Raw genomic sequence first — 10,769 nt, 5'->3', positions numbered from 1 at the left:
CCGCTAAGAAAAAAAACTATTATAATGTTTAAAAACACACACACACACACACACTAAATCAACCTCACAACAAGATGAAAACTGCATCAATATTACAGTAATATTAATACTATACAACAGAGAATATTATGAAATGTCGGACCGCTAGACTGCAAGTAAAAAAAAAAAATTATAATAATAATAAATTAGATATTTAAGGCAAAACACTACAGGTGAATATGATAAATAAAAAATATATAATGATAAATAAATAAAATAATAAATTAGATATTTAAGGCAAGACACTACAGGTGAATAAATAAATAAATAAAAATAAGCATAATAAAATAAACACATAAGGGTGCATTTTGTAGATTTTCTTGCCACTAGCCTTAACATGTTATAGAAGCAAAATAGCTAAAAAAAACTGACCAATGCGTGAAAAAACAATATTTTTGCATGTAGTGCCTTGCCGTAAAGCCCTAGATATTTCTCCTAGACAGATGATGTTGAAGGTGTTTCAGATTTTTTCCTTAGAAATATTTTGATCTGACATCGATAATTCATAATTCCTGATTATTGACATTTTTTCAGCAGCACACAAGTATAAAGTACAGTCATACAGTCTATTACAAACTGACAATAACAGTAAACGCCCGTTTAACGGATTGTCCTTGACAAGAAATGCTTCTTTATACAGCAAGACTATCTGTTTGTGTTTGCATGAGGACTCGGGGCGAATATTGATCTGTGTGTGTTACTGAATCCAGGAACTTCATCTATCAGACAGATCCTTAAAACAAAGATAGCACTGAGAAAACAGCGCTGAACATGTAACGTTTACGTTCAATAGAACAGATCTGATGATATCCAGCACATTTCAGTCCTGATTGCTTTCGTCAGTCTGTGTTTATTGTATAATCTAAAGCGTCGGCAGGTGATAACAGGCTTTTTACACCATCAACACACATATAAGAGTCTGTGCTCCCTAAATGGATTGTCGTTTTGTTTTCACAGCTATTGATTTTTTTCATGTAACCAAAACCAAAGCTGTTGCTTTTCAAACCTCAGCCAGACTAACATGCATGAGAAATCAGATTTAAGTTGACGCACTCAACTCCAATGAGATGTAATGAGATTTTGCTTGTGCTTTGGTATTAATGGTAAATCGGATATCGTTGTTGTCTTAATCTTACTCTTACTCTTAAAAGCTGCTGTCAACTTTACTTCATCCATTAATCTGCTGATCTATATTAATATTGTCCGGGACTTTATCCCATGTGGATCATAATCCATTTAAATAGTGCAGCTAAAGCAGCAATATCAGCTTTCAAAAAGACTAATGCGTTTTCACTGTCACAGCATTTAAATCCAGATCTGATATGATGACAGTGTTTGAAATCGAGCCGCGGCTGAAGGTTCAACCAGGAAAAAAATAATGTTGTAATCGGTCCAAATAGATGTGTGTTGAGAACAGAATAGAGTGCATATTATCTGTCTGTCTGATGTAAGAGAAGATATGATTATTTTAAATATTTTGTCAGCATATGTTTATTTAAAGGCATAGTTCAACCAAAAATGACAATTTGCTGTAAATGCACTCACCCTCAGATTATCCAAGATTAGGATGAGTTTGTTTCTTCATCAGATTTGTAGAAATGTAGCATTGCATCAGTGTCTCACTGCAAGTGAATGGGTGCCGTCAGAATGAGAGTCCAAACAGCTGATAAAAACATCACAATAATCCACAAGTAATCCACAGCACTCCAGTCCATCAGTTAACATCTGGAGAAGACAAAAGCTGAAACAAATCCAGCATTAAGAGGTTTTTAACTTCAAACTGTCTAAAATATGTTAAAAAAAGTGTTCTGGTGTGAATCAGGAGAGAAATCTGCACAGATCAAGCACAGCAGGAGAAAATGTGTATAGATCAAGCACTGTTTACAAGAAAAACAGTCCAAAACAGTTCAAATATGTTAGTGGATTATGGACTCGTATTTTAGTTAAAAACGTCTTAATGCTGGATTTGTTTCAGCTTTTGTCTTCTCCAGATGTTAACTGATGGACTGGAGTGCTGTGGATTACTTGTGGATTATTGTGATGTTTTTATCAGCTGTTTGGACTCTCATTCTGACGGCACCCATTCACTTGCAGTGAGACACTGATGCAATGCTACATTTCTCCAAACCTGATGAAGAAACAAACTCGTCCTAATCTCGGATGACCTGAGAGTGAGCACATTTTCAGCAAATTTGTATTTTTGGGTAAACTATTCTATTTGTAAGACTCGGATAAGTCAAATTCTTCATAAAGGCTGATTTTTTTTTTTTATTCAGGTTTTTATTCTTGCCTGGGAAGCATTTCACTTTGGAGTGCATGTTCAGGAGAGCATAAAATCCTCTGCGTGTCCCGCAAGTCTCAATTTGAGGCCCATTTGTGTTGCCCTCAGGTAATATAATCCATTATCATTGAGATACACTCGTAGTCATGCTGATGTTCAGCTTGCTGTGATGACAGACTGATGCACTGAACCACAGGGGCTTTTTGTACTCCATATGAAATATGCAATCTTTCTCATTTGTTTTTGGCTTTGAACTGTGTAACATTTGTCCCAACAATATCACATATCAAATATATATTTCATTCAAAAATAACTCCCATAAAGCAGCATATTCTTTCTGTTTGAGAAATGATTTCCATGGCATTCTTTTACAGTTGTTCATGATTATTGCATCCAGACTTTTAAAAATAATTTTAAGATTGCAGTCATAAAGAACCATTTCTAGGTTTATATATATATAATGTATAATGTATTATAATAATGTATTATAGCAGATAATTTTCTGTTTTATTTATGCTGTCTGTTTATGATGTTTCTCATAGATTTGAGTGTTTTATTCACTTCTGTCAACAGTAGTGTTACACACAGCGCAGTCTGGGCCTCTTAACAGAACACACGCCTCTTCACCCATCCAGTTTCGGACGAGCGCTCAGCATTTCTGCAGTAATTGTGTGAGGTTTTTCAGAGACACGACTTAATCCTCTCTTTGTATTTGTCAATAGAGGACAATCATCACATGTCTGAGATACTTAAAGTCTCTGCTTGTGTTTGTGCCTGCAGTGCAGTACTGTGAATCCTGCATTATGGTGTGTGTGTACAGCGTCCTCTCTGGAGCTCAAACAGCAGAATAAAGCCACAGCAAGGTCACGGTTTGATTCCCAGGGAATGCATGAACTGATATAACATACAGCTTAAATGCAAAGAAAATTGCTTTGGATATAAGCATCTGCCAAATGCATGAATGTAAATCCTCTCACAGATGCTTTAAAATCATGCACAACAATGATAAATATATGAATCCTTTATGGTTGTTGTGGTTTCTCTGTTGATTATTGATTGAACTTATAAATAGTTATATCAAGCTGCTACAGAATATAAACTAGAAATACATGTACATGCATATTTGATCTGTCAAACATCACCTAATTCAACTTAAAAAGTTCAGTTGCTGCCAAATCTGAAGTATAATCAAATTGGCTGTACAAGTCATTTCAACACATGTTTTAAAAAATTATGTCTAGTTGAATCTTGTATAACTTAAAAAAAATGGGTTAAGTTATTTTGACGAGTTAATGGAAAAACATATGCTGCCATGATTTATTAATCATATAATTTTTACTATCTCATTATAACAGACTGGAAGAGTAAGCAGCATAATAATTGTAATACATTTATTAAAGCATCATGCAGCCACCATCTGTCTCTCATTGATAAATCTTGTTGTATTACTCATGTCCAAACCAGCCAAACAGTAGATCTAAATTAGCAGATAATCAAGATTACAGCTTTATTTTTATCACATCGCAGACTTGCAAGTCATGCCATTTTCTATTCTATAATTATTGCTGTCTGAACATCACACACCTTGAAATGTGTGAGATAAGCACATTTTAGAAGTAAAATTCCAGTCTAACAACACTTTATTGCAGAATTCAGAACAACTGCATATATATATATATTTGTATGTGTGTATGCATGTATATGAAGACTTCAGATGCAAAAACCTCTATGTCCGTCTGAGATTTTTTTCTTTTAAATGAGCATTTTTATTTATCAGTCATTTCCAATGTCCATAATAACATTGGACATTTTTGAAAATAAGGTATTTCAATAACTGACGAATAACCTTTTCATTGCCATTAAAGTGAAATTACTGAATCTAAACATTGGAGACTCATTTAAAAGAAAAAATCTCAGATGGACTTAAGAGATTTTTGCATGTATATATATCATGGAAATTGTCATTCTGATACATATATATTCTCTTAAATCGAAACATAACAAAACTGAATAAACACATGACACGTACATCCAAGTGTAACAGATTATTGAAAAAGAAAAGCGGACTAAATGATTGGAGAAGTCTTGTTTTCACCAGAAGATCCAGTTATGAATCAAAATTATGAGGTCAAAAAAAAAATATATATATATATATATACAGTATATATATATGTGTGTGTGTGAGTGCGAGTGTGTGTGTGTGTGTGTGTGTGTGTGTGTGTGTGTGTGTGTGTGTGTGTGTGTGTGTGTGTGTGTGTGTGTGTGTGTGTGTGTGTGTGTGTGTGTGTGTGTGTAAATGTACATGGATGAACGTGCTGTTCCATGTCAAATCAACCAGATTTTCCAATTTTGTTAATATTTTTTTTCAAACATAAATAGAAAAAAAAAAAAACTGCCGTATGCAAAGTGACCCACGTTTAGTTTTAATCACTGAAAATGTGCACAATTCAATCATTTACTCTTGGACCCACATCTCTGGAAATAAACTATATAGGGCCTTTAAAATTAAGATACCAAAAGAAAAATATATCTAAAATGATATTAAGATATCTTTAATACTTCTTGAGTTACAACCATGCAAACGTTGGGGGGAAAACTCAAAAAGTGCTTTTTTCCCATTTTTGAACGGTCACCATTGCCATTTAATACAACAGAGATTGTTAAAGTCAACAGATTTTACTAATAAACCTACTGATCTCCGTGTGAAAATGATATAATGACACTGCCATCTTTCTAAGGTCATTTTTACCCCCCTGTAAGTTGGCTCTGAATCTCAGGTGAAAATTGTCCACCCTACAAAAATATACATCCATGACATTAATATTTTGGCTTTCTTCTTCATTTATGTATTTCTATAAACCAGAAAAAAGATGACCCTCATGCATATAGATAGGGTCGATTTTAATTTCATGCAAACTATACGCACAACATGTATTGGCCGAGTATTTATGTCTGCATTTGCATGCTTGTGTAGAATGTGTTTCTGGGCTAAATAGAAAAAAATATGATTTGTATTATATATCAGCGTGAAGATCCACAGCCAGAAGCTCTCTTTTCTGTTCCAAATCCCAAATCAGGATATATTTTGAGTGGCTGTTTGCCATCTTCAGCCCTTGAAGTGAATCTCTTATTCTCCAGGGCATGTTTGGACTCGGATCCGAGCTGAATTCAATCCCCTGTTCCCTGTTCATGTTTGAGGTCGTTTGTCTCAGACGTGACAGTCCCAACACAGTAACGGCAGCGAAGTGTGAAGCAGGACTTCAGATGATGTGACCAAACCTAAACGGCCGCGCCGCGAGTCGTCTGTCCTCATTCACATCTACAGCACTTTAACCCGCTTAAACTCACATATTCACATCTCTAGAGCTCAGAAAAGAGTTTGTCGGTGGCTGGTTAGTGATTTTGATGGAATAGTTTAAACTTGGGATGACAGAAATAATGTTTTATGTTGATTACAACAAACCTGGTGTTTCAAAACGTGTGTCAATGTATTACTATGATACATTTCTGTTTCTGTTAAATATTCAACTCTCTTGTAATCATATGACGTTTTGCTCATATGAAGATAGTCACAAGAAAACTGTATTACTGTATTGCTCAGCGGATGATCTTTCATAGTTTTACAGAAAACTAGTCACAAATTTGTCAATTGTTGTCATACAGTAAGAGTGCTTAAAGGAGACATATTATTCCCCTTTTTACAATATGTAATATAAGTCTCTGGTGTCTGCAGAATGTGTCTGTGAAGTTTCAGCTCAAAATACTCTACAGATCATTTATTATATCATTTTGAAAATGCTTATTTTGTTTCGACGCAGAAACACGCTGTTTTTCGTGCCGGTCTCTTTAAATGCAAATGAGCTGCTGCTCCCCGCCCCCTTTTCCAGAATAGAGCTACGCCATTACAGCTCGTACCTGCTAAAAACAGGTACTTTATCATGTTTATCGCGCTGAAATCATGCGTTTTAAACCATATTATGTCCCAAAACAAAGTTACTGGGTTAATCTTTTTCACGTTTCCTTGGTTGGTAGATGCACCGGGGACCTGATTATAGCACTTAAAACCTGGAAAAGTCAGATTTTCATGATATGTCACCTTTAAAATCAGGGTTATTATTGTTAACTAAAACTAAGACTAAAAAATCACTACTTGAAATAAGATAAGCATTAACTGAAATATAATATAAAAAAACTTAAACTTATTTTATTTCAGTTAGTTGACAAGGAAACATTTCTCATTTTCATTTAGTTTAACTAAATACATTAAAACTAATAAATAAAAAGAACTAAAAAAAAAATACAAAAACAACTAAATTACTGAAACTAAAAAGAAAAAGTGAAAACAGAAAATATTAAAAATTAAATATAATTCAAAATAACACTGCTTAAAATAAAAACAAATGTGGATAGCAGCTTATAGTGAGTTCATATTGAATTCTGTGACTTTTGATTGCTGAATTTGATATATTGGTAAATAAAAACTAATTATTATCAGAAACATCTGAGAAGTATAATATAAGAAAAATCTCCATTTGATCTCATTGCTGACATTAAAGAGGCCTCATTAGTGATTTTAACCTATATTGGTAAATAAAAACTAATTATTATCAGAAACATCTGAGAAGTATAATATAAGAAAAATCTCCATTTGATCTCATTGCTGACATTAAAGAGGCCTCATTAGTGATTTTAACCCCTTAACTGCCCCCCCCCCCCATTTTTTTAAATAGGCATGAAAGTGCACTATCCAAACGTAAATTGTTGTAATTTATAAACACTTTGTAATACAGACCTAAGGTTAGTCTCTCTGTAAAGAAGACAATCAGCAGATTATTGCAAAAGTGAATTTTTCCAAAACATTAAAGTATCAAAAAGTTATAGAAGTTTAAATTTACTGTAATGAAAATGCACTATACTAATTTTATTTTATTTTATATATAATAAATATTTTACATAACAGGTTTTACTCTAAAATTGGTATAAAATTAAAGCCTTATGTCTAAATAAGTTATGTTCCAAATTTGAAGTTGATATGAAAAAAATTGAAGTTCCCGTGAGATTTTATTTAGGGCGTTATACCACAAACAGCCACCGGGTGCAATCCAAACTCCATTGAATTATTTTAATGCATTTTTCTGTCACAAATGTCTAGATTTCTCTGTCAATATGATGTCTATCTCAAAATAACCACCAAATCCTGAGACTCAGACCTTTCCAATGATATGTTTTTTGTCAAGATTATAAAAAGTTTGATTCTAAAAGACCATAATGCATGTTGTAATATGACACTTGACACCGCTCGCTAAGGGGGAGGAGACCGCCAAAAGATTTTCAAGTACCATTTCCATGGTATCGCAATGTCCGATTTCGAAATGGTTTTCACAGGATGAATCTTGTGCTTCTAAGCTTTCAAATGATATATAATGTATGATGATTACTAAAAGATTTGATAGAGAAAAAGGACAACAACCAAAAAGAGCGCCAAGCATCCGACAGGTGGGACGGTGGCAGCTAAGGGGTTAACCATGTTAGTTGTGTAGTATGATCCCTGGTTACAACATGCAACTTTGACAACTAGTGATGCATTTCAAATATTTTACTGAGACATTTTCAGCCTTCGCAAATACTATTCTTAAAATAAAACAAAAAGTTGCAAAAACACTAAAAATAACTGGTGTAGGATTTACCTTTAAATGATTTTAACTCAGAAATTGCTAGTAAATTTCAATTAAACTTGAAATGTTGAAGTAGAAACATGCACTGAAACAGTAACATACTCCAGTAATTAAAAAACCAAATAAAACATGTTTTTACTGTGTGGTATTAGATGATTTATCACATCACTCTCATGAGCACTAGTACTAGGAATGATTGTCTTAAACGCAACTAATACTCTCATCCCAGAGAGAAATATCTGAAAACACTGCATCAGGCATCGGGATTTTTTCTGGCGTTTGTGTAGCTCACTGTCTAATAAGATCAGTTCACATGATCGCTCGAGCCGGAACGAGAGTAAACACGGTCTGACAGCAGCAAACAGCCCACGAGGACGTTCACTTCCAAACATTCGGCACGAGAAACACTCAATCCAACATCCAGATTCTGACTCCTCACCTCAACAACATCGAGTCACAGATCTTCGCACGCACAGATATTTGCACATTTCAGAAATGCGCTGTTTATATGAACCCTAAACACTGCAATCTGATGAAAAATGTATGCAATATGACATTTTTTGAGCACGTTCACACACATCATTTTTGAGTCAGCCACCACAAAAACACACCATCTCAGATCAGTGTTGTCACAGGTAAATAAAAGACTATCTCAGAGCTTCAAGAGCCACTGGTGAAACATCAGATACAATATAATGACATTTTTGACATGTTGCTTGCAAAAACATGTAATTTTGTCAGAATACATCTGGAAAAGATGCCCCATATTGGTGTAGTGACAACATCCACCAGCAGAGGCGAACTAACCTTACTCTACTAACTAGTCAAACCCTAAACCTTATAAGAGAAAGAGACAGAGTCAGCTTATTAAAGTGAAGAAGCTCATCATGGCACCTCTGTGAGTAATCGTTGTGTTTGCCTTTCTAACGTATCTAAAACTATTCCTACAAAGGAAGCTTTCATGCTACTAATTTAATAAACAAGATTAGAATTAGTAGTGTTGCACAATTCAGTCCTGTATAAGCCTCAGGCTACAAAACATTGCACTAGATACAAACTCATCATGTTTTTACTAACACACACACACACATATGCACGCGTGAACGCTCGCCCTCAATCAGCCTCCCACTGCAGGCTGCCGCTCGCCTGAGAGAGTCCGATGCATTTCTGCCCGGCCATCTCAGAGAGATGATGCTCGAAGCCGCGCATCTGATCTCCCAGCGGCCCCTGCTACCGGTGCCGCGACGGTGCCATGGTGAAAACAAGGTGCAATCCACATCTAGAGGAAACTAGAACGGCCTGCCTCCTCCTCTCTATCTCTATCTCACTCTCTCTCTCTCTCTCTCTCTCCTCCTGTGGGTTGTCTTTGCAGTGTGTGTGTGTGTGTGTGCGGGGCAGCGTCACCTAGGAGACGGTTCACGCCCCCTCTGTCGCCGTGGTGAAGCGTTTCCACGTGAGCGCGTGATCTGAGACGGCAGGTAAAGCGGTCAGCTCATGAATAATTAATGAGATGATGAGGGTCATAACAGGCCAGAAGCTGATCCATCAAATGTTTACCACGGTAAACATAGTTTACAGCAGAAATACCAGAAATTGCACTAATTTAATAATCAGAATTAAAATTAAGTGATTTCATATGACTGAATCAACCTACTTTAGGTTTTAGCAGGATTTGATGGGTCAGATTATAACCCGCTCTGTTTTACGTTTACTTTGTTTTAACTTAACAACTGCATGTTTTGACTTTTGACGTCTGCCGTTAGCAGTAAATTAACGTTTTATCGACGCTGAACAGTTGTGACGTGTCAGAATCTGAAATTTGGTCAGCTCATGAATAATTAATGAGATTATAATGAGGGTCATCAGAGGCTGGTGATGTTATGGAATAACAATCGGATGAATCATCAAATATTTACCAAGGTAAACATAATTTTCAGCATAAATACCAGCTCTAATTCAATTCTCATAAATAATAATAACAATAATGATTTGGATTTTACTTAAGATCAACCTAAATACCTACATTTTACCAGCATTTTAGGTCAGATCAGATACAAATGGCTGTTTTTAATTCTACTTTGTTTTAATGTAACAACTGCATGTTTTGAATTTTACTATGGTATTGTGCTGGATAGTATGTTTAATATATTTATAGAAATATAAAATATATTTAATATATTTTATTATTTTTATTTTTATATTATTAAGAATTATATATTATTTAACATTATATTATTTTTATATGATTTAGTATTTTAATTTGGTGAACAAAATATTAATAATATTTTTAGAAACTATTTATAGAATATTTAATAAACTTTTATTTCAAACCGCTTTCAAAATCAATTTTTTTTAATCCGGCTTTTACTGAGACTTTCTTCAATACTTCTGTGCTTTTAGCTCAACACAAAAAAATACGAAAAAATTAACATTCATTTAGGAAATTAAGACATTTATGACGTAGTTTAGCAGATTTATCATGAAGTCAAATCATCAAAGCCACTGACAATACCCCCCAATAATAATCAATAGCTTTAAATAAAGCAATAAGCCCCAAGAAGCCGTGGTTTACAGTGAATTTATAACAGCTAAGGGGCGTTGTTAGGCACGACGCGAAAAATATAAAATGGTTATTCCATATACGTAGTTAGGTTTCACAAAATAAAACAGAGCAAATAAAGTGTAATGATATTAATAAAAACAGTATTCTTCCACCAAACAATGTAGTTCCTCAGAAACAGTTGTGGTTGCAACAAAGTGGTTGCCAAGCAACA

This window comes from Sinocyclocheilus rhinocerous, unplaced genomic scaffold (assembly GCF_001515625.1).
Source record: "Sinocyclocheilus rhinocerous isolate Xijiao unplaced genomic scaffold, SAMN03320098_v1.1 scaffold1862, whole genome shotgun sequence".
Lineage (NCBI taxonomy): Eukaryota > Metazoa > Chordata > Actinopteri > Cypriniformes > Cyprinidae > Sinocyclocheilus > Sinocyclocheilus rhinocerous.
This window is presented reverse-complemented; position numbering follows the sequence as displayed.